A 26,339-nucleotide genomic window follows, 5' to 3' on the forward strand; every position below is an offset into this window, starting at 1 on the left:
TGAGGTCAAGGGCGGTTCTCAAGGTCCTCAAAAAGGGGTCAGCCCCAGGCCCTGATGGCTTCTCTTCACATTATTATAAGACCTTCCTTGAGGTTCTCTCTCCTTACCTGGTCTGACTTTAATTTTCTTAGGCAAAGCTCCCCCCCTGGAACCAGCGGCAAATATAGCATACATTTCTGTTATCCCTAAACCTGGCAAAGATCTGAGTGAAGTTTATAATTATAGACCTATCTCTCTCATTAATAATGACTTGAAGATTATGACAAAAATGTTGTCCAATAGATTAGCCTCCTTTGTACATAGAGACCAAGTGGGATTTATTCCAGGGCGACAGGGGTCGGATCATGTAAGGAGAGCTGTCAATGTTATCTCCCTCCTCAATTCAGGCTGGGACGGAAGCCCTTCCCAAGAAGGTTTTCTTCTATCTATAGACCTCCAAAAGGCCTTTGACACTGTGACCTGGCCTTACTTGTTTACCATCCTAGAAAAATGGGGATTTGGGACCAGCTACCTGAATATATTAAAAGCCTTATGCTTCCTACCAAAAGCACAGGTTAAGATACAAGGACAACTCTCTGACCCGCTCCCAATCACATGAGATACGATACAGGGTTGCCCCCTATCCCCACTCCTTTTGGCAATAGCAATAGAGACACTAGAGAATGCCATTCGAGGTAACCCAGACATCCATGGTGTCAAATGTGGTCAGTTATCCCACAAATGTGCTCTCTTTGAAGATGATGTTCTCCTGTTCATCACCTCCCCACTCATTACCATCCCTAACAGTCTTCAACTTGATTGGTTGAACAGGTTTCCGGCCTAAAAGTCAACATGTCCAAATCAGTAGCCCTCAACATTTCGACCCCCCAGACATTATTAGACAGACTGAAAAATCACTTCCCATTCACTTGGAGTGATTATTCCATACCGTATCTTGGCATAAATCTAACAAACAGTATAAATCAGCTCTATAACAGAAACTACCCACCCACGTACAAAAAAGCTTAAATAAGACTTGAAACAATAGTCCCTGTATAGGATGTCATGGTTGGGGAGAGTCAATGCAATCAAAATGACCCTCTTACCAAGAATCCTCTACCTTTTTCGCTCCCTTCCCATATCTGTTACTAAACTTCACATAGACAATCTCCAATCAGCCATAATATGCTTTATCTGGGGGAAAACTAACCACCGCCTTGCAAAAACAGTCCTCTTCAGACCTAGAAAGAAAGGGGGTTCAGGGCTACCTAACCTCTAATGGTATTACCAGGTGGCCCAATTTAGACAATTTTCAATGATCTACTCCAAGATCTCTAAACCACATTGGGTGGGGATGGATTTACAAGCTCTCGCAAACTTTACTTTAGACTTCTTACTCTGGCAGTCCTCCAATAGTAGGCCCTCAATACTCTCCCCTACTCTATCCCACTCAGTAGCTTTATGTGACTTTCTTCATATAAGGAACCTCCTGACATCTAAGTGGCAGCCCTTGGCTCACATCTTTCACAATCCCTAGTTCCCCCCTGGGATGGACATTAAAGCCTTCCAATGGTGGCTGGATAAAGGCCTCTACCATATAGGACACTTCTTCAACCCTAATGGCCCTCTCACACTTAGCTTCTGCACTTCAAAACCAGAGATGTTATCATCTGAGAAATTTCGCTTTCGTCAAATTTCCCATTTCCTTCACTCTATCTTAGCTCAACACTCACACCCCCTAAATGTCCTCTCTTTTGAACAATGGTGCTCATCAGCCACGGATATGAAGGGGGAAATTTCGTAGATTTACACAGCCCTAGCTGAGCCAACAGGGAAAGCAACATACATGCTGAGATGGGTACGTGACCTTGACATTAAAGGGGACATGGAGGGAGGCACTCCCACGTCTCAAGCGATTACAAGGGGATGCTAAATATATCCTTAAGAGCCCTTTCACCTAGGGTGTCAGCAGTAATGTGGCGCTATTTTTAGTGCCGCTTTACTGTTGTTTTAGCGCCACTATTCGGTCACTAGCGGATTGGTTTTAACCCCCTGCTAGCAGCCGAAAAAGGGTTAAGTCCGCCCGCAAAACACTGCCGGAGCAGCGTTTTGCCAGCGGTATTGCCCCATTGATTTGAGAAAACAGTTTTTCAGAATTTATTTGCCTTGGACAACCACGATCTGATTTTACAATGTTGATCTCACAGGTGGTTATAGATTGCCTTACCTTACACATTTCTTTTTTTAGTAGGTTTTTTTGTTTAAGGTTTTAAGCCAAGGGACCCGACTGCCCATTGCACAGCTTGATCCCATATGGGGGTGATGGGCAGCGGAGTAGCTCGCAGACACTAAAAAATACATGCTACTTGTTCTCATCGTTCACTATTATTGGGTATTCCTAATCGTACATCCTCAACTCTGTATTCTTGTCAGTGATCTCATGTTTGTATTCTTGCATATACTTAATAAAAATAATAATAATAATAAAAAAAGAATGATACTACACCATGAGGAGTTTTATTCTTTCTTCCTGATATATACATACCACTCATCTGGCGGTCATGCTATTCCTGGGCTGCTGCAAACTGGAGAGTATCTGTTTGCTGGTGTTGACTACCTGTAATTGATGTCAATCCTGTCTGGTGAGTAGGATACTTACCTAGAAGTTGGTGGAAGGATTTGCACATTTGAAGATATATCACAATAGAATTTGTTTGATATCAGCAGACTGCACTAGCACTTTGTGGGAACAGTTTTTTTTTGTTTTTGTGGTGGTTATTTGACTGTCAATATTGTATATAATAATTTCACATTTATTATATTGTTACATTTGAATGTTAGCGCGGTATGGAATCACTATTGTTTTCTTTACACAAAACATAGCCATTGATTATGTTACTATGTGTCCAAGACAACCACTGGTGAGGATTGACCTGACCTCACTCTTAATAACTAGGTCGATTAAACAGCAATATTAAGGAAAATCAAGCAGAAAATTCACAGTGAGAGGGGCGTGTCAGTCTCAATCCTGCAGGTCCAGTGGCTTACAGGGCATATAATTAGCTGAGGCTCTGGGTGATTCACAATTCTCCTACAACTAATAAGGAACGCAAAAACCTGACTTTGCCTTTGTGGAAAAGTGAGCTTAGGAAAAATTGAAATGCTTAATTCTGGTTGACAGAATCTTCACTAATAGAAAAGGAGTGAGGAGGTTTCAGAATTACTTATAAAATAAAGAAGAAAATCAATCGCCGCAAGGGAGCTTACTTATTTTAAGAAATTTGATTGTCTGTCAGCATTGAGCTCTGTAATTGAGTGGACGTGGAAGTTCCAAAATGATTCCCCTGCTTTGGCAGTGGGCATTTGGGTTGGTGATTTGTTTAACGTGGGACAGCTAAAATTGCAATTCCTTCAATATGTCTAGTGGATTACTTGTCAGTGTATGTTAGAATGTTCATAAGGAGATAGGTTGAAATTTACGTTCCAAGCAGAGGAGTAATTCATCGTCTTCTGTATGAGGTTTGTTGCTTTATGCATAATATTTTTGATTTGTTGAGGCTAACTGTTTTTCTGTCTCCACTAAGCATAAGTTCAAGTCCAACTAAAGCAAAATGTCACGCTCTGATACGTCACTGGCATGTCAGTTTGTGCTAAATAACTGAAAAGCAACATAACCCTTGTGATGTGGGGGATGTTTAGCTATGTGGTAGATGTGCTTTTTTGAAGTGAGTTCATGTCAGTTCTAACTACTTTTAAAGGCCTAGTAGTCCACTTTTAATAAACAGAAAAACAAAGTTCCAGTCCAACATAAATGGGCTGGCCATGCAAGGGTTACAGTTTATCACCGTAGAACAGGTAAATGAAAATACCAAGTCACTTGGCTCCACTGCTTTCTTTGATCTCCCCAACCCTGGGCTCCTCTGGCTCACTTAGTCTGCACTTGCAGCACCTTACCGCTCAGGCCCTACTTCTGGCCTCACAGGATATGGATCTTCCAACACCCTGGGTTCTCCCACTGTCAAGACTCAGATTTCCTTTGTAGACTCTATGGTTGTCTCAGCTCTCTTGGTTCACTACTGAGCAGCTTAGCTATCCCAACTCTCCCAGTCCTGTGGGTAAGGGAATCTCTTCAACATGGAGTTTTGTATCCTCAGTAGGTCATCTCTCTTGGCTGAATCATACCTCTATCCTCACACACAGTCTGAATGGCATCAACTACAACTCCAACTGCATTGAGCTATCCTCAAGCCTGGCTTATAATGATCTTGCATGCCTGTGCCCTTACAAAGGCTGCAGGAGTCAAGCACAGCCTGGACACAGAATTTAAGGTTCTGTCCCACCCATGACACTTTTGTACCTTCAAAGCTCCAGGCCCCAATCCAAAACTACTAAATCCAGAAAAACAGATTACAGCTTTCTCCATTCGACAATAAACATACTATAAATTTCTCAAACTGCTCTTTTGAGAACCCAGTGTCCTTATTTTACCAATTTACTAAACTCATATAGTGGCAGGGCCTCACACTCTGCTAAAGGCCACTTCTATCACCTAGATGGACTGAAAGTTTATGTGAACTCTCACCTTGCAAAAAACACATTAAAGAGTTAAAACTCTACTTTTGTGGAGGAAAAAAACATTCTCCTCTGGGCTATCTATGTATATTACAAAGATTTTAACACACTTTGTTGCAAAGTCCTACCTTTCGATATTCTGAAGAAATCTCTGTGTGTTTGTCAGTGTCTATATGATAAGTGAATCTAATGGGAATAATTTCATAATTATAAACCAGCTGTGGCAGGGTTCTAATGAGGAAAATTGAAGGGTCTGCATCCCTTTAGATGTGATTTTCTATTGTAGCATCAGTCCAAAAGTAAAATTTTTGTTGTGCGGGATGACTGATATCTGACTTGTATTTTAGTGCAGACTTCTGGGAAAATAAAAGAACCAAATCATACAAGCAGGAAATTATGTTTCTGGGGGGTGGTCTGTACACATTCTGTGTACAGAACATCTGCAGGTAACCATTATGCATTGCACTTTTCAGAAAATTGCAGAATTGCAGATTGAAAAGGAAAGGTAATTTTTAATAACATTCAATTACAATATGACTCAAGTCGTGATTGTATATGCTATATATTTTTTTTATTTGCTATTTTTTTCCCACAAGTGGAGTTACCCTTTAAGTTTAAAATTGAAATTAAAAGTTTAAATCAGTATTTTTTGCTAGAAAATAACTTATAACTTAAAATATATATATAATTTTTTTAGCAGATACTCTAGGGAATAAAATGGTGAAATGTCACTCTTTAAAATTGCACAAGGTCATAGAATGACAACAAACTACGGTACTTAAAACTCTCCATAGGTGATGTTTTAAACACCTTTACAGGTTACCTGTTCAGAGTTAAACCCCTTTCACACTGGAGGAATTTTTCAGATACTTTAGCGCTAAAAATAGCGCCTCTAAAGCACTTGAAAAAAGCCTCATCTGCAATCCCAGTGTGAAAGCTAGAGATTGGCAGGACATCAAAAAAAAGTCCTGCAGGCAGCTTCTTTGCATCGCTTTAGGCTAAAGCACCTGCAAAGCACCTGCAAAGTGCTTTTAATCCTTTATCTGGCTGCTAGCGGGTGTTAAAAGCTCACCGCTAGCACCCAAAAAGTGCCGCAAAAACGCTGATAAAACTAGCAGAGATTTATCACTGACGCAGAGGAGGTCTAATGCTAGAATTATTGCTCTCTCTCTAAAGTTTGAGGCCATACCTCACATGTGTGGTGCGAACACCGTTTACATATGCAAGTGCAACTTACGTATGCTTTCACTTCTGCGTGTGAGCATGAAGGGATGGGGATGCTTTACATTTTTTATTTCTTATTTATTTTACTTTTTATTTTTTATTTTTATACTGTCTCTTTAAATTTTTTTTTGATCATTTGTTTTCCTGTTACAAGGAATATAAACATACCTTGTAATAGAAATAAGGATGGCAGATCCTCAAATCTCTTCTTTACCTTTAACCACTTGCCGACCAGCTGCTGTCTTTATATGGCGGCAGGTACGCTCGTCCTAGTAATTAGGAACAGCAATCTGTCTCCTCCCAGTTAGTCCCATCCTTCACAGTTAGAAACACACGAGGGAACACATTTACCCCTTGATCGCCCCCTAGTGTTAAACCCATTTCCTGCCAGTGACATTTACACAGTAATCAATGCATTTTATAGCACTGTATAGATTGTATTATATAGTATATCACTGTGTAAAGGTCAATGGTCCCAAAAAAGTGTCAAACGTGTCTGATCTGTCAATGTCGCAGTCCCACTATAAATCGAAGATCGTCACCATTGCTAGTAAAAAAAATAATTATAATAATAAAAATGCCATAAATCTATTCCCTATTTTGTAGATGCTATAAAAGCTTTCCGAAAACCAAGCAATATATATGCTTATTGCGATTGTTTTTTACCAAAAATATGTAGAAGAATATATATTGGCCTAAACTAATGAAGACATTTCATGTAGCAACAATGAAGAAATTACACTTTGCTACAATGTAAAGTAGGGAGTCTACAGCTTGTACAATGTAAATTTGCTGTACCCTCAAAATAACTCAACACATTAATGTCTAAACCACTGGCAACAAAAGTGAGTACACCCCTAAGTGAAAATTTCCAAATTGGGCCCAAAGCGTCAATATTTTGTGTGGCCACCATTATTTTCCAGGACTGCCTTAACCCTCTTGGGCATGGAGTTCTCCAGAGCTTCATAGGTTGCCACTGTAGTCCTCTTCCACTCCTCCATGATGACATCATGGAGGTGGTGGATGTTAAAGACCTAGTGTTCCTCCACCTTCCATTTGAGGATGCCCCAGAGATGCTCAATAGGGTTTAGTTCTGGAGGCATGCTTGGCCAGTCCATCACCTTCACCCTCAGCTTCTTTAGCAAGTCAGTGATTGTCTTTGAGATGTGTTTGGGGCCGTTATCATGTTGAAATACTGCCCTGCAGCCCAGTCTCAAAAGGGAGGGGATCATGCTCTGCTTCAGTATGTTACAGTTAACAGTTGGCATTCATGGTTCCCTCAATAAACTGTAGCTACCCAGTGCCAGTAGCACTCATGCAGCCCCAGACCATGACACTCTCACCACCATGCTTGACTGTAGGCAAGACACACTTGTCTTTGTACTCCTCACCTGGTTACCCACACACACACTTGACACAGTCTGAACCAAATACGTTTATCTTGGTCTCATCAGACCACAGGACATGGTTCCAGGACATGTCCTTAGTCTGCGTGTCTTCAGCAAACTGTTTGCAGGCTTACTTGTGCATCATCTTTAGAAGAGGCTTTCTTCTGGGACAACATCCATGTAGACCAATTTGATGCAGTGTGCGACATATGGTCTGACCCCCCACCCCTTCAACCTCTGCAGCAATGCTGGGAGCACTCATACGTCTGTTTCCCAAAGACAACCTCTGCATATGACGCTGAGAACGTGCACTCAACTTCTTTGGTTGACCATGGTGAGGCCTGTTCTGAGTGGAACCTGTCCTGTTAAATCACTGTATGGTCTTGGTCGCAGTGCTGCAGCTCAGGTTTAGGGTTTTGGCAATCTTCTTATTGCCTAGGCCATCTTTATGCAGATTCTTTTTTTCAGATCCTCAGACAGTTCTTTGCCATGAGGTGCCATGTTGAACTTCCAGGGACCAGTATGAGAGAGAGAGCGATAACACCAAATTTAGCACACCTACCCCCCATTCACACCTGAGACCTTGTAACACTAATGAGTCAAATGATACCGGGGAGGGAAAATGGTTAATTGTGCCCAAATTTGACATTTTTACTTAGGGGAGTACTCACTTTTGTTGCCAGTGGTTTAGACATTAACAGCTGCGTGTTGAGTTATTTTGAGGGGACAGCTAATTTACACTGTACACTCACTACTTTACATTATAGCAAAGTGTAATTTCTTCAGTGTTGTCACATGAAAATATATAATAAAATATTTACAAAAATGTAAGGAGTGTACTCACTTTTGTGAGATACTGTATGTATGCGTGTATATATATATATATATATATATACTGTATTTAGTATAAACAGAGAAGTGTGTTAATAGATATTTGTAACCAGCTAAAACTTATAAAAGTTAATTTTAACATAACCTTTCATCTGCTGATCTAAAGCTGACTTGGCTGCAAATGGAGTGAAGAAGTGAATATAATAGAATATGAATATATTAAAGTTGCATATATTAAATAGTTCATTTGTCAGTTACCATGAACTTTTGAACTATGAACATATGCATGGATATCTGCACAGTTATTTCTGATCCACCCTAACATTAAAAACATAACAGATGTTCTGAAAACTCAGACACTTATAATCTCTTTAATGAAAATTCAATAATTAACAAGCAGTAAAGTAATATACCTTTGAAATGACTAAAGGTTATATATAAAGTACATTATTACGCCATTAAACAACCAGCTATATGACCATCCATTGAAATACATCCAGGTCATTGTCTTGAAATGCAATTAATGCTGGTACATATCCCCAAGGATATTTCTAGGACATTCTTTAATTAACTAATATGGCCACTTGATGCCACTGTTGATCCTCTGTATTAAAACATAACAAGTATTTGTTAAAAAAAGGAAAGGAGATATGTTTTTCAACTAAAGAAAATCACATGTTTTCTCATTACAATGGAATACTGAAAAGCTACATTAATACCGTTATATGTGTTTGTGCCAGAAACTGCTGAATGGCTAGATTTAATGACACATATCTGACATTTGAATATTACATGACAACACAGAAATGACATTTGTTTACTAGATGCACAATGAACTAATATTTATTTGGTATTTTATATATAAAGTATATATGCAACTGTGATGATGAGAATTATTTTTTCATCACAATAAGATGAAAGTCGCAATATACTGTATACAGCATATGATGAATAATACCCTTTACATAATGTCTGATTGATTGCAATATTGAACTTAGCTGTATAATCAAATACAAGAGGCTTCATTTGGTTTTGCTGAGCCATTAAATTCAAATGCATGATCCCCATTGAAAGAATAGTTTTTCCAACTACAGCCTAAAAGTTGAAATGCGGTACATACAGTACTACTTGTGGCTAGGGATGGGCTTTATGTTCGAGTCAAACATGAGTTTGACTCTAACATTGGCTGGTCGCCGAATAGCGAACTTTAAAAGTCTATGGGAGAAATCAAAAGTGCTAATTTTAAAGGTTAATATGCTAAAGTTAAAGTTATAAGTTATTGTCATAAAAAGTGTTTGGGGACCTGGGTCCTGCCCCAGCGGACATGTATCAATGTAAAAAAATGTTTTAAAACCGTCCGTTTTTTCGGGAGCAGTGATTTTAATAATGCTTAAAGTGAAACAATAAAAGTGTAATATTCCTTTAAATTTTGTACCTGGGGGGTGTCTATAGTATGCCTGTAAAGGGGTGCATGTTTCCCATGTTTAGAACAGTCTGACAGCAAAATTACATTTCTAAAGGAAAAAAGAGTTATGTAAAATTGCTCACGGCTGTAATGTATTATCGGGTCCTGGCAATTTAGATGAAAATCATTGAAAAAAATGGCATCCCCCCCAGTCCATGACCAGGCCCTGTGGGTCTGGTATGGATATTAAGAGGAACCCCGCACCCCCCACAAAAATGGCGTGGGGGTCCCCCGGGCACTATATACTTTGAACATCAATATATATATACTATATGCCCTATATACTGCCCTATATACTCAGCAGAATATTGGGCCTTAGGCATTGGTGGTACAAGAACACTGTAAGCCCTTACAGTTACTCTTGCTGAACACAGGAACAGGCTCTACTGTAAAATACGATATCAAAATTTTTAATTACATGCCCCTGTTACAGGGGCAAAAAAATGGGGCCTTTGGTGGTGGTGGTACCAGAACGCTGTAAGCCCTCAAAGTTATGCCCTGTACACACAGTCGGACTTTCCAACGGAAAATGTACGATTGGATCATATTGTCGGAAAATCTGATCGTGTGTGGGCTCCAACTGACCTTTTCCATCTGAATTTCCGACACACAAAGTTTGAGGGCTAAATATAAAATTTTCCAAAAACAAAATCCGATCGTTTAAATTCCAATCGCATGTAGACAATTCCTTCAGACAAAGTGATACGCATGCTCAGAATAAATTACAAGACAAAAGCTATTGGCTACTGGCCCCTTCATAGTTCTGTCATACGTCTTCTATATCACCTCATTCTAAATGATCGGATTTTCCGACAACTTCGTGTGACCGTGTGTATGCAAGAGAAATTTGGGCCAAAATCTGTCGGAAAAAATCTGATGGATTTTGTCATTGGAATGTCCAATCATGTGCACAGGGCATGAATCTTGTTGGGTGCAGGAATGGGCCCTGCATTTAAATATTATAAAACAAATTGTAATTACATGCCCCTGTTAAACAGGGGCAGAACAATTGGGCCTTGGGTGGTGGTGCCCTAAACCAAAAATATTGTTGGAAGCTAGCATTATCAAAATTGAGAAGGAATAGCATAGCCAGCATAGGCAGTCTTCAAGGGATCCCACATCCATAGAAAATTCAATCATTTACATCAGCATCAGGTGCTTGATAGCTTCTAATCCAAGACTGATTAAGTTTTATGAATGTGAGCCTATCAACGGAGTCTGTGGACAGGCACACACTATGATCCGTTACAAACCCTCCAGTAGCACTGAATGTGCATTCAGAAAGAACTCTGGATGCAGGACAGGCCAGTAGCTCAATTGCATATTGAGCAAGTTCTGGTCAGTGGTCCATCCTCAAGACTCAGTAACCCAGTGGATGCTCTGTTGGAAAGGTCTCCAAGTCTGCTCTTGCCCCTTGTAATGCAGATGCTGGCAATGGTTGCTTGAACTGATCCAGACCTTGGTGCTGAGGACTGAACAACTGTTTAAAAGCATCGGTCAGCCCGCCACCTTCTCCATTGCTCTTCCTCTGGCTGAATGAAACCTCAGCAACATGTTGTCCAGCACCAGGAAATTGTAACCTCCCAGGGTCTGGAAATGCATTGCACAAAACTTTCTTCAAGGCTTCCTGAAGATGTTTTATCCTCTGCTCCCTCTGCGAAGGCAGGATGAGTTCTGCAACCTTACCCTTGTAACGTGGATCAAGAAGGGTTGCCAGCCAGTAATGATCCCTCTCCTTGATACCACAAATCCTAGGGTCCTTTCTCAGGCTTTGCAGAATCAGGGAGGCCATGCAGCGTAAGTTTGCAGAGTCATTTGATTCTGAGGCCGCGTACACACGGGCGGACTGTTCGCCCAACCTTGTCCGCTGAACAGTGTTTGGGCGGACAGTCCGCTCGTGTGTGGGCTTTCAGCGGACAGTTTCAGCGGACAGTTGGACGGACAAAGTCTTTCGGAAATTCCGAAAAACTGTCCGCTGAAACCGTGTTTGAGCGAACAGTCCGCCCGTGTGTGGGCCTGTCCGCTGTACTTTCGAAATGAGCGGACTGTTCCCGCTCGGAAAGTCCGCCCATTTCGAGCGCGTGTACAGGTAGGCGGGGCCCGCGAAGGAGACGTCGCGTGCTCCGCCGCCTGGAATGGGCTTAAAGGGGAACCCCAACGCCGAAAAAAATCGGCGTGGGGGTTCCCCCAAAGTCCACACCAGACCCTTGTCCGAGCACGCTACCCGGCCGGCCAGGAAAGGGGGGCGAGCGAGCGCGCCCCCCCTCCTGAGCCATACCAGGCCGCGTGCCCTCAACATGGGGGGGTGCCTTGGGGAAGGGGGGGGCCGCGCGGCCCCCCCACCCCAAAGCACCTTGTCCCCATGTTGATGAGGACAAGGGCCTCTTCCCGACAACCCTGGCCGTTGGTTGTCGGGGTCTGCGGGCGGGGGGCTTATCGGAATCCGGGAGCCCCCTTTAAGAAGGGGGCCCCCGGATACCGGCCCCCCACCCTATGTGAATGAGTATGGGGTACAATGTACCCCTACCCATTCACCTGTGAAATAAAGTACAAAAAAAAACACAACACAGGGAAAAAATATTTTATTGCACAGCTCCGGGGGTCTTCCGTCTTCGGGGGTCTTCTCGCCGGACTCCTCCGCTATCTGTGTGTAGCTCTTTTACTAGCGGAGGAGCCCGGCTTTCTTCCTCCCCGCCGCCGGCCTCTTCTCCCGACTTCGGGGGTCTTGTCCCCCTCTTCGGTTCTTCTGCCGGGCCACCGCGCCTTCTTGTAGCTCTTTTGCAGGCGGTGGCCCGGTCTTCTGTCGCCGCTGCCTTCCGTTCTTCTGTCGCCGCCTTCGGTTCTTCTGCCGGGCCACCGCGCCTTCTTGTAGCTCTTTTACAGGCGGTGGCCCGGTCTTCTGTCGCCGCCGCCGCCGCCGCCTTCCGTTCTTGTTCTTGTTCTTCTTCTTGTTCTTCTTCTTCTTCCCCAGGAGATGTTGACTCGACGAGCTCTCCGGCCGGAATGCCAGAGCCGCGCTGTGCGGTCACTTATATAGTGACAATGGGGCGGTGTCACATGGTATATGTCACATGGGTTGGTCACATGGTGACCCCGCCCCTTACGATGTCATAGTCCCCATGTGACATCAACCCATGTGACCAACCCATGTGACATATACCATGTGACACCGCCCCATTGTCACTATATAAGTGACCGCACAGCGCGGCTCTGGCATTCCGGCCGGAGAGCTCGTCGAGTCAACATCTCCTGGGGAAGAAGAAGAAGAACAAGAAGAAGAACAAGAACAAGAACGGAAGGCGGCGGCGGCGGCGACAGAAGACCGGGCCACCGCCTGTAAAAGAGCTACAAGAAGGCGCGGTGGCCCGGCAGAAGAACCGAAGGCGGCGACAGAAGAACGGAAGGCAGCGGCGACAGAAGACCGGGCCACCGCCTGCAAAAGAGCTACAAGAAGGCGCGGTGGCCCGGCAGAAGAACCGAAGAGGGGGACAAGACCCACGAAGTCGGGAGAAGAGGCCGGCGGCGGGGAGGAAGAAAGCCGGGCTCCTCCGCTAGTAAAAGAGCTACACACAGATAGCGGAGGAGTCCGGCGAGAAGACCCCCGAAGACGGAAGACCCCCGGAGCTGTGCAATAAAATATTTTTTCCCTGTGTTGTGTTTTTTTTTGTACTTTATTTCACAGGTGAATGGGTAGGGGTACATTGTACCCCATACTCATTCACATAGGGTGGGGGGCCGGTATCCGGGGGCCCCCTTCTTAAAGGGGGCTCCCGGATTCCGATAAGCCCCCCGCCCGCAGACCCCGACAACCAACGGCCAGGGTTGTCGGGAAGAGGCCCTTGTCCTCATCAACATGGGGACAAGGTGCTTTGGGGTGGGGGGGCCGCGCGGCCCCCCCTTCCCCAAGGCACCCCCCATGTTGAGGGCACGCGGCCTGGTACGGCTCAGGAGGGGGGGCGCGCTCGCTCGCCCCCCTTTCCTGGCCGGCCGGGTAGCGTGCTCGGACAAGGGTCTGGTGTGGACTTTGGGGGAACCCCCACGCCGATTTTTTTCGGCGTTGGGGTTCCCCTTTAAGCCCATTCCAGGCGGCGGAGCCCGCGACGTCTCCTTCGCGGGCCCCGCCTACCTGTACACGCGCTCGAAATGGGCGGATTTGCCTCCGCCTTACGTGGGCGAGTCCGTTCATTTCAAAAGTTGAGCGGACTGTTTGGAAAACAGTTCGTTGAAACAGTCCGCTCGTGTGTGGGCAAGTCCGCTCATGCAAATTTTGAGCGGACTGTTTGCCGAAACTGTTTGACGAACAAGGTTGGGCAAACAGTCCGCGCGTGTGTACGCGGCCTGAGTCCTCTGCGTCTAAGGATTACATGATCCGTAACAACCTCCTCCCATCCACGTACAACTCCTTGGGTTTCTGGGGACTGAAAACCATTCCTTGAAGACTGCTGCTGAGTGATATCCTCCACGTCCATGCTGATACAATCCTCCTCCTTCTCTTCTTCCTGTGTGTTTGGCGAGCAGGGATGATATTTATGTTCGAGTCAAACTCATTGTTCGACTCAAACATTGGCTGTTCGCCAGTTTGCCGAACAGCAAACAATTTTGGGTGTTCGCGGCAAATTCGAAAGCCGCGGAACACCCTTTAAAAGTCTATGGGAGAAACCAAAAGTGCTAATTTTAAAAGCTTACATGCATAATATTGTCATAAAAAGTATTTGCAGACATGGCCTCCTGCCGCAGGGGACATGTATCAATGCAAAAACAAGTTTTAAAAACGTCATTTTTTTTCGGGAATAGTGATTTTAATAATGCTCAAAGTGAAACAATAAAAGGGTAATATTATTTTAAATTTTGTACCTGGGGGTGTCTATAGTATGCCTGTACAGGGGAGCATGTTTCCCATGTTTAGAACAGTCTGACAGCAAAATTACATTTCTAAATGAAAAAAAAGTAATTTAAAACTACTCATGGCTACAATGAATTGTCGGTCCGCAATACACATAAAGGTTAATTGATAAAAACGGCATGGGGATTTCCCTACAGGGAAACCCCAAACCAAAATTTAAAAAAAAATGTGTGGAAGTCCCCCTAAATTCCATACCAGGCCCTTCAGGTCTGGTATGGATATTAAGGGGAACCCTGCACCAAAATTTTTAAAAAAATGCCATGGAGTCGCCTCAAAATCCATACCAGACCCTTCAGGTCTGGTATGGATTTTAAGGGGAACCCCGCACCAAAATTTAAAAAAAATGGCGTGAGGTCCCCCCAAAAAACCATACCCTTGTCTGAGCACGCAACCTGGCAGGCCGCAGGAAAAGAGGGGGGATGAGAGAGTGCCCCCACTCCTGAACCGTACCAGGCCACATGCCCTCAACATTGGGAGGCGGTTTTGAGGTAGCCCCTCAAAGCACCTTGTCCCAAAGTTGATAGGGAGAAGGGCCCCATCCCCACAACCCTTTCCCGGTGGTTGTGGGGGTCTGCGGGGGGGGAGCTTATTAGAATCTGAAAGCCCTCTTTAACAAGGTTCCCGCCCCCCTGTGTGAATTGGTAATGGGGTACCTCTACCATTTCCCCAAAAAAGTGACAAATAGGTTTTAAAAAGACAAGAGACAGTTTTTGACAAGTCCTTTATTAAATTCTTCTTCTTTCATCTTCTTTCTTCTGGTCTTCCTTCCGTGTTCTTCTTGTTTCTCCAACTTCTTCTTCTCCATATTCTTCTTCATCTTCTTCATCTTCTTCTTCCTCTGCTCTTCTCGTCCTGCATCTTGCTCCAGCTTCTTCTCCTTCTTCTTCTCCGTCACAAGGCTGAAGACTCCCACAGAGGCGTATCGTGCAGACAGTGCGGTGAAGAAGAGGATGCACCACGTCTACAACTAGCCCTTTTGAGTGTAGACACAGAGGCTGTGTGAGTGTCTGGCTCACCTTGGTGGCCTTCTGGACATGATGTATATTTTTGTTTTGTTTTGCAACACCACACTACACTGTATTAGATACTGTGTACACCACCAAAAGTGTATTATAAACTGTACACATTGTATTAGATACTGTACTGTATTAGCAACTGCACTATGGCTACACTGTATTGTGTACACCACCAAAAGTGCAGTAGAAACTGTACACACTGTATGTATATATATATATATATATATATATATATATATATATATATATATATATATATATATATATATATATATCATACATTTATAAATATTTTATTATATCTTTTTATGTGACAACACTGAAGAAATAAGAAATTACATTTTGCTACAATGTAAAGTAGTGAGTGTATAGCTTGTATAGCAGTGCCAATTTGCTGTCCCCACAAATTAACTCAACACACGGCCATTAATGTCTATACCGCTGGCAACAGAAGTGAGTACACCCCTTATTGAAAATGTCCAAACTGGGCGCAGAGTGTCAATATTATGTGGGGCCACCACTATTTTCCAGCACTGCCTTAGCCCTCTTGGTTATGGAGTTCACCAGAGCTACACAGGTTGCTATTGGAGTCCTCTTCCACTCCTCCATGATGACATCACGGAGCTGGTGGATGTTAGAGACCTTGCACTCCTCCACCTTCCATTTGAGGATGCCCCACAGATGCTCAATATGGTGTAGGTCTGGAGACATGCTTGGCAAGTCCATCACCTTTACCCACAACTTCTTTAGCAAGGCACTGGTCATCTTGGAGGTGTGTTTGGGGTCATTATCATGTTGGAATACTGCCCTGCAGTCCAGTCTCAAAAGGGAGGGGGATCATGCTCTGCTTCAGTATGTCACAGTAAATGTTGGCATTCATGGTTTCCTCAATGAACTGTAGCTCCTCAGTGCCAACAGCACTTATGCAGCCCCATGACACTTTTATCACCATCCTTGACTGTAGGCAAGACAAACTTGTCTTTGTACTGCTCACCTGGTTGCTGCCACACACTCTTGACACTGATCTGAGCCAAATACGTTTATCTTTGTCATCTCAGACCATAGGAAATGTTTCCAGTAATCCATGTCCTTAGTCTGCTTGTATTCAGCAAACTGTTTGTAGGCTTTCTTGTGCATAATCTTTAGAAGAGGCTTCCTTCTGAGATGACAGCCATGCAGACCAATTTGATGCAGTGTGCAGCTTATGGTCTCAGCACCGAAAGGCTAACCCCCCACCCCTTCAACCTCTGCAGCAATGCTGGCAGCACTTATATGTCTATTTCCCAAAGAAAATCTCTGGATAAGACACTGAGCACGTGCACTCAACTTCTTTGGTTGACCAAGACTAATCATGTCCTGAATGGAACCTGTCCTGTTAAACCACTGTATGGTCTTGGCTGCAGCTCAGTTTCAGGGTCTTGGCAGGGTCTTATAACCTAGACCATCTTTATCTTTATGTAGAGGAACAATTCTTTTTTTCAGATCATCAGACAGTTCTTTGCCATGAGGTGCCATGTTGAACTTCCAGTGACCAGTATGAGAGAGTAAGAGCGAGATCACCACATTTAATACACCTGCTCCCCATTCACACCTGAGACCTTGTAACACTAATGAGTCATGTGACACCAGGGAAGAAAAATGGCTAATTGGGCCGAATTTGGACATTTTCACTTAGGGGTGTACTCACTTTTGTTTAGACATTAATGGCTGTGTGTGAAATTATTTTGACAGGACAGCAAATTTACACTGTTATACAAGCTTTACACATACTACTTTACATGGTAGCAAAGTGTAATTTCTTCAGTTTTTATCACATGAACAGATTATAATAAAATATTTTAAAAAATGTGAGGTGTGTACTCACTCCTAGACTGACTGTATATGTATATCAACTAACTGAATATCCTGCCTGCTTATTCTAAATAAAGCTATCTCTCCACCCACAGCAACAACACTACACAGGGCCATGATGTAGGCTGCCTTATATAGTGGGGGCATGGACTTATTCCCCCCCTGAGCCATGATTGGCACTCTGCCTTTGGCCAATTATGGCTCTCTTAGCAGAGGGTGCTGGGATTGGCCAAAGCATGCAGGTCAGGTGCATGCTTTCGCCAATCATCATACAGCAATGCACTGCCATCTTGCAGTGCATTATGGGGCATTCCACGGTGCTCAAATTTGCCACGAACACCCCATAATGTTTGCTCTTTGACCAACGGGTGCACACCCATTGTTTGAGTCGAACGTATGTTCAACCTGATCATTAAGCTCATCGCTATTCTTTACTTATTCATCCCTTTGTTTTCTTAAATAGTGAACTCAATATGTATGCATCTCATCTGCCAGCACCTAGTTCTCTGGTATATGCGCACAGATTCCATTTCCTTTTATCTACATCAGTGGTTCTCAACTTTTGTCCTCAGGACCCACTACCAGGCCAGATTTTAAGTATTACCTTGGGGAGATGCAGACTAGAATACTGCAATCACTGAGCAGCAAATGATATCACCTGTGATGTATTTCAGTTATCTTGCAAATCTGGCCTGTTAGTGGGTCCTGAGAACAGGATTTGAGAACCACTGATCTACATTGTTCCTGTTATGGAATGATTAAGGCGCTCTTTGACTTGCTAAAAATGTTGTCATTTGCTATAATTGCTCTACTTGATGTACGATAGCTACTGAATTGCAAGTCATTGATATTATACTTCTATATGTATATCTGATATACACACAGTATTCTTTAACATTTTTCAATAAATATTTATTGAAAAAGAAAAAAAGAAATTTGGCCAGGAGCACTAATTGTTTTAAATGCTTACGGTGAAATAATAAAAGTGTCCAATTCCTTTAAATAATATGCATGGAGGGTGCCCTAATCCTGTTTGCGTTTGAAGGTGTACATCTTTGTGATGTACAGAAAGTGCTGCAGCAGCACTGAAATTTACACAGGAAAACAGGTAAAATTGCTTGAAAATGACTTGGACAGCTGTAATTGACATCTTCTTTTTGTTAAAAAAGCACACAGACCCCTCCAAGGGTCTGATTTGTATTTTGGGGGACCTTTGTAGGAGTTTGTGTGCTGCAGTGACAGTGAGTAGCTGTCAAATATAGAAGCTGTAGCTTTACACTTCTATATATAATATGATGCACAGCTCCCACTGAATAAGTGTCTGAATAGGCTAAAGTTAAAGTGTTTGGACCAAACCATCAGCTCATCCCTATTATTATATAGTGAATTTATCAAGTCAGGGGAAAAAGAATTGGATTTTGTTTCATTGTTAGAAACACCTTGCTAAATCATAGTGTCAATTTGCATATACTTTGTATATCATTGTGGTTAATTATTATCAGGGATAAACAAATAATCTTTCTTTACTGTCAATTGAAGGAAAAGGGACTGTAGTAAGTCTTGGACATGTGGGTTATATTGCTGCCTTCAAATGGTTTGGACACTAGCAAACAAAAATGTTAACTCATCCCCCATATAACTTCACCTCTAAATGTTGTGCCTTCGTTTTTTGCTGTTTTCTTAGGAGGTTGGATGATTTTTCCTCACCTCTAATGTGGAAAACTAACTATATTTGTATTGTGATTTTTCTCTTCTATCTCAATATTATTACACCATATAATTTTTCTTTGCTAATTTTCAGTCAAGACTTTACATAAGCTGCTTGAGCTAGTTTCTTCACATCATCTGTCCAAATTAGTGTATTCTCACCAACAGCTTTGGAGGCCATATCCAGACCTTGTTGTACCAGAAATTGCAGTACTAGCCTGAAATGTAACCTTTGGATTACGGGCTCTGCTTTGTGGCATTTTTCAAACTGTATATGTTATTTTTGTTGTTGTTTTTTTTACTGTATATGTTAGGTTCTTTCAATTTCCAGAGCCATATCAACGCCTCTGATGTGATGCAATCTTTGAAAACTCATTCTGTGGGTAAGACCACAGACAGGGTTAAGTCTGTTTATGACACTGGGCTCTGCATTGTGGTGTTTTCTAGAACCATGGGTGTTGTGAGAGTTGGCCGGTGAGTTGGCCGCAGAGTGTTTTATCTAAATCCAGACTTGTGGCACAACTGCTGGTGGGACCTAGTCTCTGTTGTCGTATGTTATCATTAAAAAGTTCATAATAAAACGTAGGGAAATTTACACTGTATACATTTTGAAACCCTAGTTTTACTTCACTTATCTGGTATTTTTTGGGTTAGATATGCATTCTAGCACTTTCTAGACCTCTGTATAATATGTTAGTTAACTGCATTGTGTTCTCCCAGTCTAGAGCAGTGACGCATACTCTACTATGGCTCAATTTCAAGTGTACTACATCAGCTACAAAGAGCTTCCAGGTTGAGAGCTGTTGCAAAGCCACTGTCCAATCTCTATGAACTCACATATTAAGTAATGTGAGTCTCAAGCACTGGTATCTACAGCAAAATTGCCTCAGTTACACACTTTTTAATTTTCTTACACCATCACCAGTTGGCATGCTGTTAGTTACAGCAGTAGAAGCTTAGTACTGATGTCACCCATAGTGGGGAGTGTTGAGCATGCACTCTTCATTCTTTCTCCCACCTTTTCAGCCTAAAAGAAGCACTATCCTGTTATGAGTCTTGTTTCTTAGCTACCTGGAGAGTTATCCTGTCTCTGGTCTCAATTCGCTACCTGCCTGTAGTGACCTCTCACCCTGTCAGCCTGTGAGCTTCATCGACATAAATTTCTTACATTTTGAAGTAGGTTCTAAAGTCCCTAACTATATGCCTATTTCTATTTCTGCTATGTGGTGCAGCATGTTTTCACAAGGATGATCAGAGGAAATGTCTGCTGCAACAAGATACCGCTCAATTGCTACTAGCAGAAATTTCCAGTTTTACCAGAAGGAACTGATGCCTGCAATATAGTTACTGGAGTCCTTATTTCTATAGGCTCAGCATTACCAGAGTCTCTATGTCATTGAACTTGATTAAAGACTAAAAAAAAGAAGTTTAAAACTGAAGTTTAGGTAAACATTTTGTTGTGGATACAGCACCAGAGACACAACTTACCAATAAAAAAGTGTGTCTGCTGCTTACTCTAGAAAACTTCCTTTCACTGATGCCGGATATACCATCTGTATGAATGAGGTGGGGTCTGTCACTCAGCAATCTCCTGATTTCTGGCAACAGCTTTGATCAACTCTCTCTGGAATCGGGTCACTACTATGATGGTACTGCCTTAATTAAGATGGAAAGCGTCACTGCATCTCTCTGAGTCTATGCCAAATTATCATCTTTCAATATATACAGGAGGATCAATTGAAGTCTGATTTTAGGTCGCCTTTCAGTCAAGTCTGAGATTTCTTCACCTTCAGCTTCCTGAGCTATATCTCAATGGGGCTAGTTTAGAGAATACTGGGATATAGCATATGTTGCCTTGTTGTTCTTTCCAGAATGATAGTGTAAGGAGAATTTAACCTTTCCCAGATGGGTCACCCATTAGTATTCTGCATCGCTAACTTAGCCATTTGGTGATATATTAATAGATTGTTATCCATCCAAGCTTTGAACCTAGACCCCATCATGTAGTTTGCAAAGTGTTTGGTGACTGGCCATACCACGGCCAAAAGCTCCAACTTTAAAGACTTGCAATTCACTGGATTAATCTTGGTTGCATGTAGGCTATGACTGGCATCGTCTGCATTCCATTTCTAACTGTCTTAAACTTGTGAGCACATGGCCCCATGGCATCCATTCTTTAATGGAACAAATGACAGAGTCAGCAAAGGTCAGTATAAAGCTGACATCAGTTGCTGCTTCAAGAAGTCAAGCATTCTCTGTTGTTTTGGTCCTGACACCAACTCTGGTGTAACCCTCTTCTGGCCTACTTTGCATAGGAGCTTTTGGATTGGGGCAAAGTGGTGCATATAGTGCTCAATGAAAGGTAGATATTTCTTCAGTCCTATAAAAGCTCTGACTTTCTGGGGGTTGGGGAACATGCCCTGCTGATGATGTGTCCCAGGAACTCAATCTTGAGCTTAAACAGGAAACACTGGGTTTGAGTTTAAGCCAATACCAGTGCAGCAAAATTATGGACTCTAAGCAAGAAATTCCTCAATCCTGGAAGAAGATAGGCATTCCCCTTAATAACATCATCCAGACACCTATTGTCTAGACAAAAGTCAAAGTTGCCACCCCTCTTCCAGAATAAGTTGATTGGTGCCACTGATCGCTTTCTGTTTGACACTAGCTTGTTTATTAGCTCTAAAAATGACTAGAATTGAATACCAATATTAACCTATCATAGTCTTTGATGGGGTTTGCCACAAAGCTTGCAGATTTTGAGCTTTGAGCAGGATTTCAAAACTGTTTGTGAACTGAACCCAGTAGGATTTGCCCATCCCTAATCAGAAACAGCAGAAATCAAGTCAGGTTGCAGAAGCTTAGTCAGCACTGTCTCCTAGTAATGCCTCAAATAGTGTGTTTGTCACCAAGAACAACACTGGGTATGCCAACGCCAAATGTCAACAAGCTGCCCAGTTACAGTATGTGTGCTGGCATCATTGACCAGATATGGTTAGGACCAGAGATGGGCGAACGGTTTGACCCGAGCATAAGTTCAGGCCAAACTTTGGTTGTTCGGTTGTTTAGATGTAATAATTTGCTTGGGGCAAATTCTAAAGTCGCCGAAACACTGTTAAAGTCTATGGGACACTAACATGAAAAATCAAAAGTGCTAATTTTAAAGGCTTATATGCAAGCTATTATCATAAAATATGTTTGGGGACCTGGGTCCTGCCCCAGGGGACATGTATCAATGCAATTTTTTTTTAAAACGTCCATTTTTATGGGAGCAGTGATTTTTTTAATGCTTTAAGTGAAATAATAAAAATGAAATATTTCTTTAAATATCGTGCCTGGGGATGTCTATAGCGTGCTTGTAAAGTGGCACATTTTTCCCGTGTTTAGAACAGTACCACAGCAAAATGACATTTCTAAAGGAAAAATTGTCATTCAAAACTGATCGTGGCTGTAATAAATTGTCAGGTCTCAGCAATATAGGTAAAACTCATTGAAAAAAATGGCATAGGTTCCCCTCCCAGTCCATTACCAGACCCTTTGGTTCTGGTATGAATATTAAGGGGAACCCCAAACCAAAAATGAAAAAATAAATTGTGTGGGGGTCCCCCAAAATCCACACCAGGCCCTTCAGGTCTGGTATGGAAATTAAGGGGAACCCTGTGCCAATTTTTTTTTAAAAAGGGCATAGGGGCCCCCGAAATCCATACCAGACCTGATTTTAAGGGGAACCCTGCACCAAAAGGAAAAAAGAAATGGTGTAGGGGTCCCCCTAAAAAACCATACCAGACCCTTATCTGAGCACACAGCCTGGCAGGCCACAGGAAAAGAGGGAGGAAGAGAGAGCACCCTCCCCTCTTGAAGGGGAGGGTGCTTTGGGGTCTTACAAAGCACCTTGTCCCTATGTTGATGGGGACAAGGGCCTCATCCCCACAACCCTTACCCAGTGATTAATCAAGGTGAGTAGAAAATTCTGGACAGCCGCACTCCAAATTAAATTTCTCGTGCCTTTATTAGAACATTAGGATCACACTGTACATGTCACAGCAAAGTAATACAGAACCAAAAACACCTGATGCGTTTCATAGCTGCCCGGTGGTTGTAGGGGTATGTGGGAGGGGGAGTTATTGGAATCCGGAAGCCCCCTTTAACAAGAGGACCCCATAACCGGGCCCTCCTATGTGAATTGGTAACGGGGTACAATGTACCCCTACCATTTCACAAAAAAATTGTCAAGAATGGTAAAGACAAGAGACAGTTTTGGACAAGTCCTTTATTAAAAAATTAAAAAATAAAAATGTTTTGCGATGTAAATCCACTCCACCCGATGGACTAAAAAATAAATGAAAAAAGCCAAAACAGTTCCTCCTTCATGGGAGACTCCTGCCAATTGACGCTTCTTCTCAATGACAGCTGTTATATATCTGAGGGCGGGGCCACCCGGTGATGTAAACGGGTGACCTCACCCCCCTCTGACGCCACAGGGGCAGAACTATTGTGGCTTTTTTCTTTTTCTGTACATTGGGCAGTGTGGATTTACATACAGGGATTTTTTATTTTTACATTTTTTTAATAAAGGACTTTACCATTTTTGACACTTTTTTGTGAAATGGTAGGGTTACAATGTACCCCGTTAACCCTGGCCATGTTGAGGGCATGTGGCCTGGTATGGGTCAGGGGGGTGCTCTCTTGTCCCCCCTCTTTTCCTGTGGCCTGTCAGGTTGCATGCTTGGATACAGGGCTGGTATGGATTTTGGGGGTACCCCATGCCATTTTTTTAAATTTGGTGCAGGGTTCCCCTTAATTTCCATACTGGACCTGAAGGGCCTGGTATGGATGTTGGGGGGACCCCCAGGCAATTAAAAAAAAATTTGGTTTGGGGTCCCTCTTAATATTCATACCTAACCCAAAGGGCCTGGTAATGGACTGGGGGTGACCCCATGCCGTTTTTTTCAATGAGTTTTATTTATATTGCTGAGACCTCACAATTCATTACAGCTGCAATCAGTTTTAAATTACTTTTTTTCCTTTAGAAATGTCATTTTGCTGTGGTACTGTTCTAAACACTGGAAAACTGTGCCACTTTACAGGAATACTATAGACACCCCCCAGGCATTTCATTTTTATTGTTTCACTTTAAGCATTATTAAAATCACTGCTCCCCAAAAAAACTGCAGTTTTTAAAACTTTTTTTTGCATAGATACATGTCCCCTGGGGCAGGATCCAGGTCCCCAAAACACTTTTTATGACAATAACTTGCATACATGCCTTTAAAATGAGTACTTTTGATTTTTCATGTTCGTACCCCATAGATTTTAACAAAGTTCGTATGTTCTTCTGATTTTTTTGCCCGTTCGAATGTTCTGGTGGTGGGGGGGGGGGGGGGGGTTCAGCTCCTCCTTAGTCATGACCATATCTGCAAAATTATATTACCTGTAATACTCACTTTTTTTTTACTTTGGGTCCGGCGCATATGTACTGACTCTGAGGTAAGCTATGCCTTATCTTGTGAGGTGTTGGCATATGTCCTGACAGGTTCAAGTTCCTTTGAAAGGTTTTTAACATGCACTGGGTATTGCTGTTATCTAATTAACCTTACTGCTAGACATCTTTGTTTGACCCACATTCTGCATCTCTTGGCCCAAGTATAATCTTTGAGTTTGTTTCCAATTTTGTTCTACCTTTTGCCTCAGAATAAAGACTCAACAACTTCTACCACACCCCCTAACTAGTTTACACCATCCTGACATCACTCTTTAAACTCTACTGGTTTTTACCACTATTTACTATATGACTACTCTGTGTTTGACCACCTGGTGGGGGTCTTTTTCCTCTGTTTTGAGAAGTATTAAAAGGATCTGATGTTTGGCTGCTTTACATCCTCCAATACAGTCCAGTGAAACCTGGGGCAAGCATGGATGACTTTTAAACTACCTGAATATTCTACCATCATCTAAAGTCTTTGCCCTTGTACACACGGTCGGAGAATCCGTCGGAATGTGTCCTATCGGACCGTGTCGTCGGATAATCCAACTGTGTGTGGTATGCATCGGACTGATTCCCTCCGAATATCCGTCGGACCCAATTTTCCAACATGTTGGAAATATTTCCCGACCAACTGGTTCAATCGGGCATACTCCGATCATGTGTAGCGAATTTTGATCGGACCAAGTGCCACGCATGCTCAGATCAAATTCCTACATCAAAGCTATTGGCTACTAGCCTGAATATAGTCCCATCGTAACTAAATTACGTCATCACGTTCTGAAAGATCGGATTTTTCGAAAACTTAGTCCAACCCTGTGTATGCAACAGTTTCGGACACAATCCGTCGGACTAAATCCGACGGACAAAATCCTATGGATTTGGTTGGCAGAATCTCCGACCGTGTGTACAGGGGCTTTGAGTAGCCTTGGTCTTTAAAAATATTTATGCAGTGATCAGAGATGCTGTTGGCAGGTATTTACTATTACAGACTACAATAAATACATTTCCCATGTGACTTTGAGGGTGATATACATAATTCATTCAAAAAATCTATAATAAAAAAATTATATATATAGTCTGACAGGAACACCATATCATTTGCTATGATTTCTTTATTATACACCATCTATATGGACAGCAGTATAATCATAATTAGGGATGAGCCGAACACCCCCCTGTTCGGTTCGCACCAGAACCTGCGAACAGACCTAAACTTCGTGTGAACTTTAGAACCCTATTAAAGTCTATGGGACTCGAACGTTCACAATCTAAAGTGCTCATTTTAAAGGGTAATATGCAAGTTACTGTCCTAAAAAGTGTTTGGGGACCTGGATCCTGCCCCAGGGGACATGGATCAATGCAAAAAAAAGTTTTAAAAACTGCCATTTTTTCAGGAGCAGTGATTTTAATAATGATTAAAGTGAAACAATAAAAGTGTAATATTCCTTTAAATTTCGTAGCTGGGGGGTATCTATAGTATGCTTGTGAAGGGGCGCATGTTTCTGGTGCTTAGAACTGTCCCTGCACAAAGTGTCATTTGTGCAGGAAAAAAAGTATTTTAAAATCACTTGCGGCTAAATTGTCGGCTCCCGTAATACAGAGAACACTCAATGAGTGTTCTCTGTATTAGCCGACAATTCATTCATTCATTGATCTGATATGGATATCTGATTCAGGTCTGATATGGATATTAAGGGGAACCCCGCATCAAATTTAAAAAAAAAATTGACGTGGGGGTCCCCCTAAAAATCCATACCAGACCCTTTATCCGAGCACGCAACCTGGCAGGCCGCAGGAAAAGAGGGGGGGACGAGAGAGTGGCCCCCCTCCCTCCTGAACCGGACCAGGCCACATACCCTCAACATTGGGAGGATGCTTTGGGGGTCTGTGACCCCTCAAAGCACCTTGTCCCCATGTT

Source organism: Lithobates pipiens, unplaced genomic scaffold (assembly GCF_037356315.1).
Source record: "Lithobates pipiens isolate NorthernLeopardFrog02 unplaced genomic scaffold, aLitPip1_a1.2 Scaffold_18, whole genome shotgun sequence".
Taxonomy (NCBI): Eukaryota; Metazoa; Chordata; class Amphibia; order Anura; family Ranidae; genus Lithobates; species Lithobates pipiens.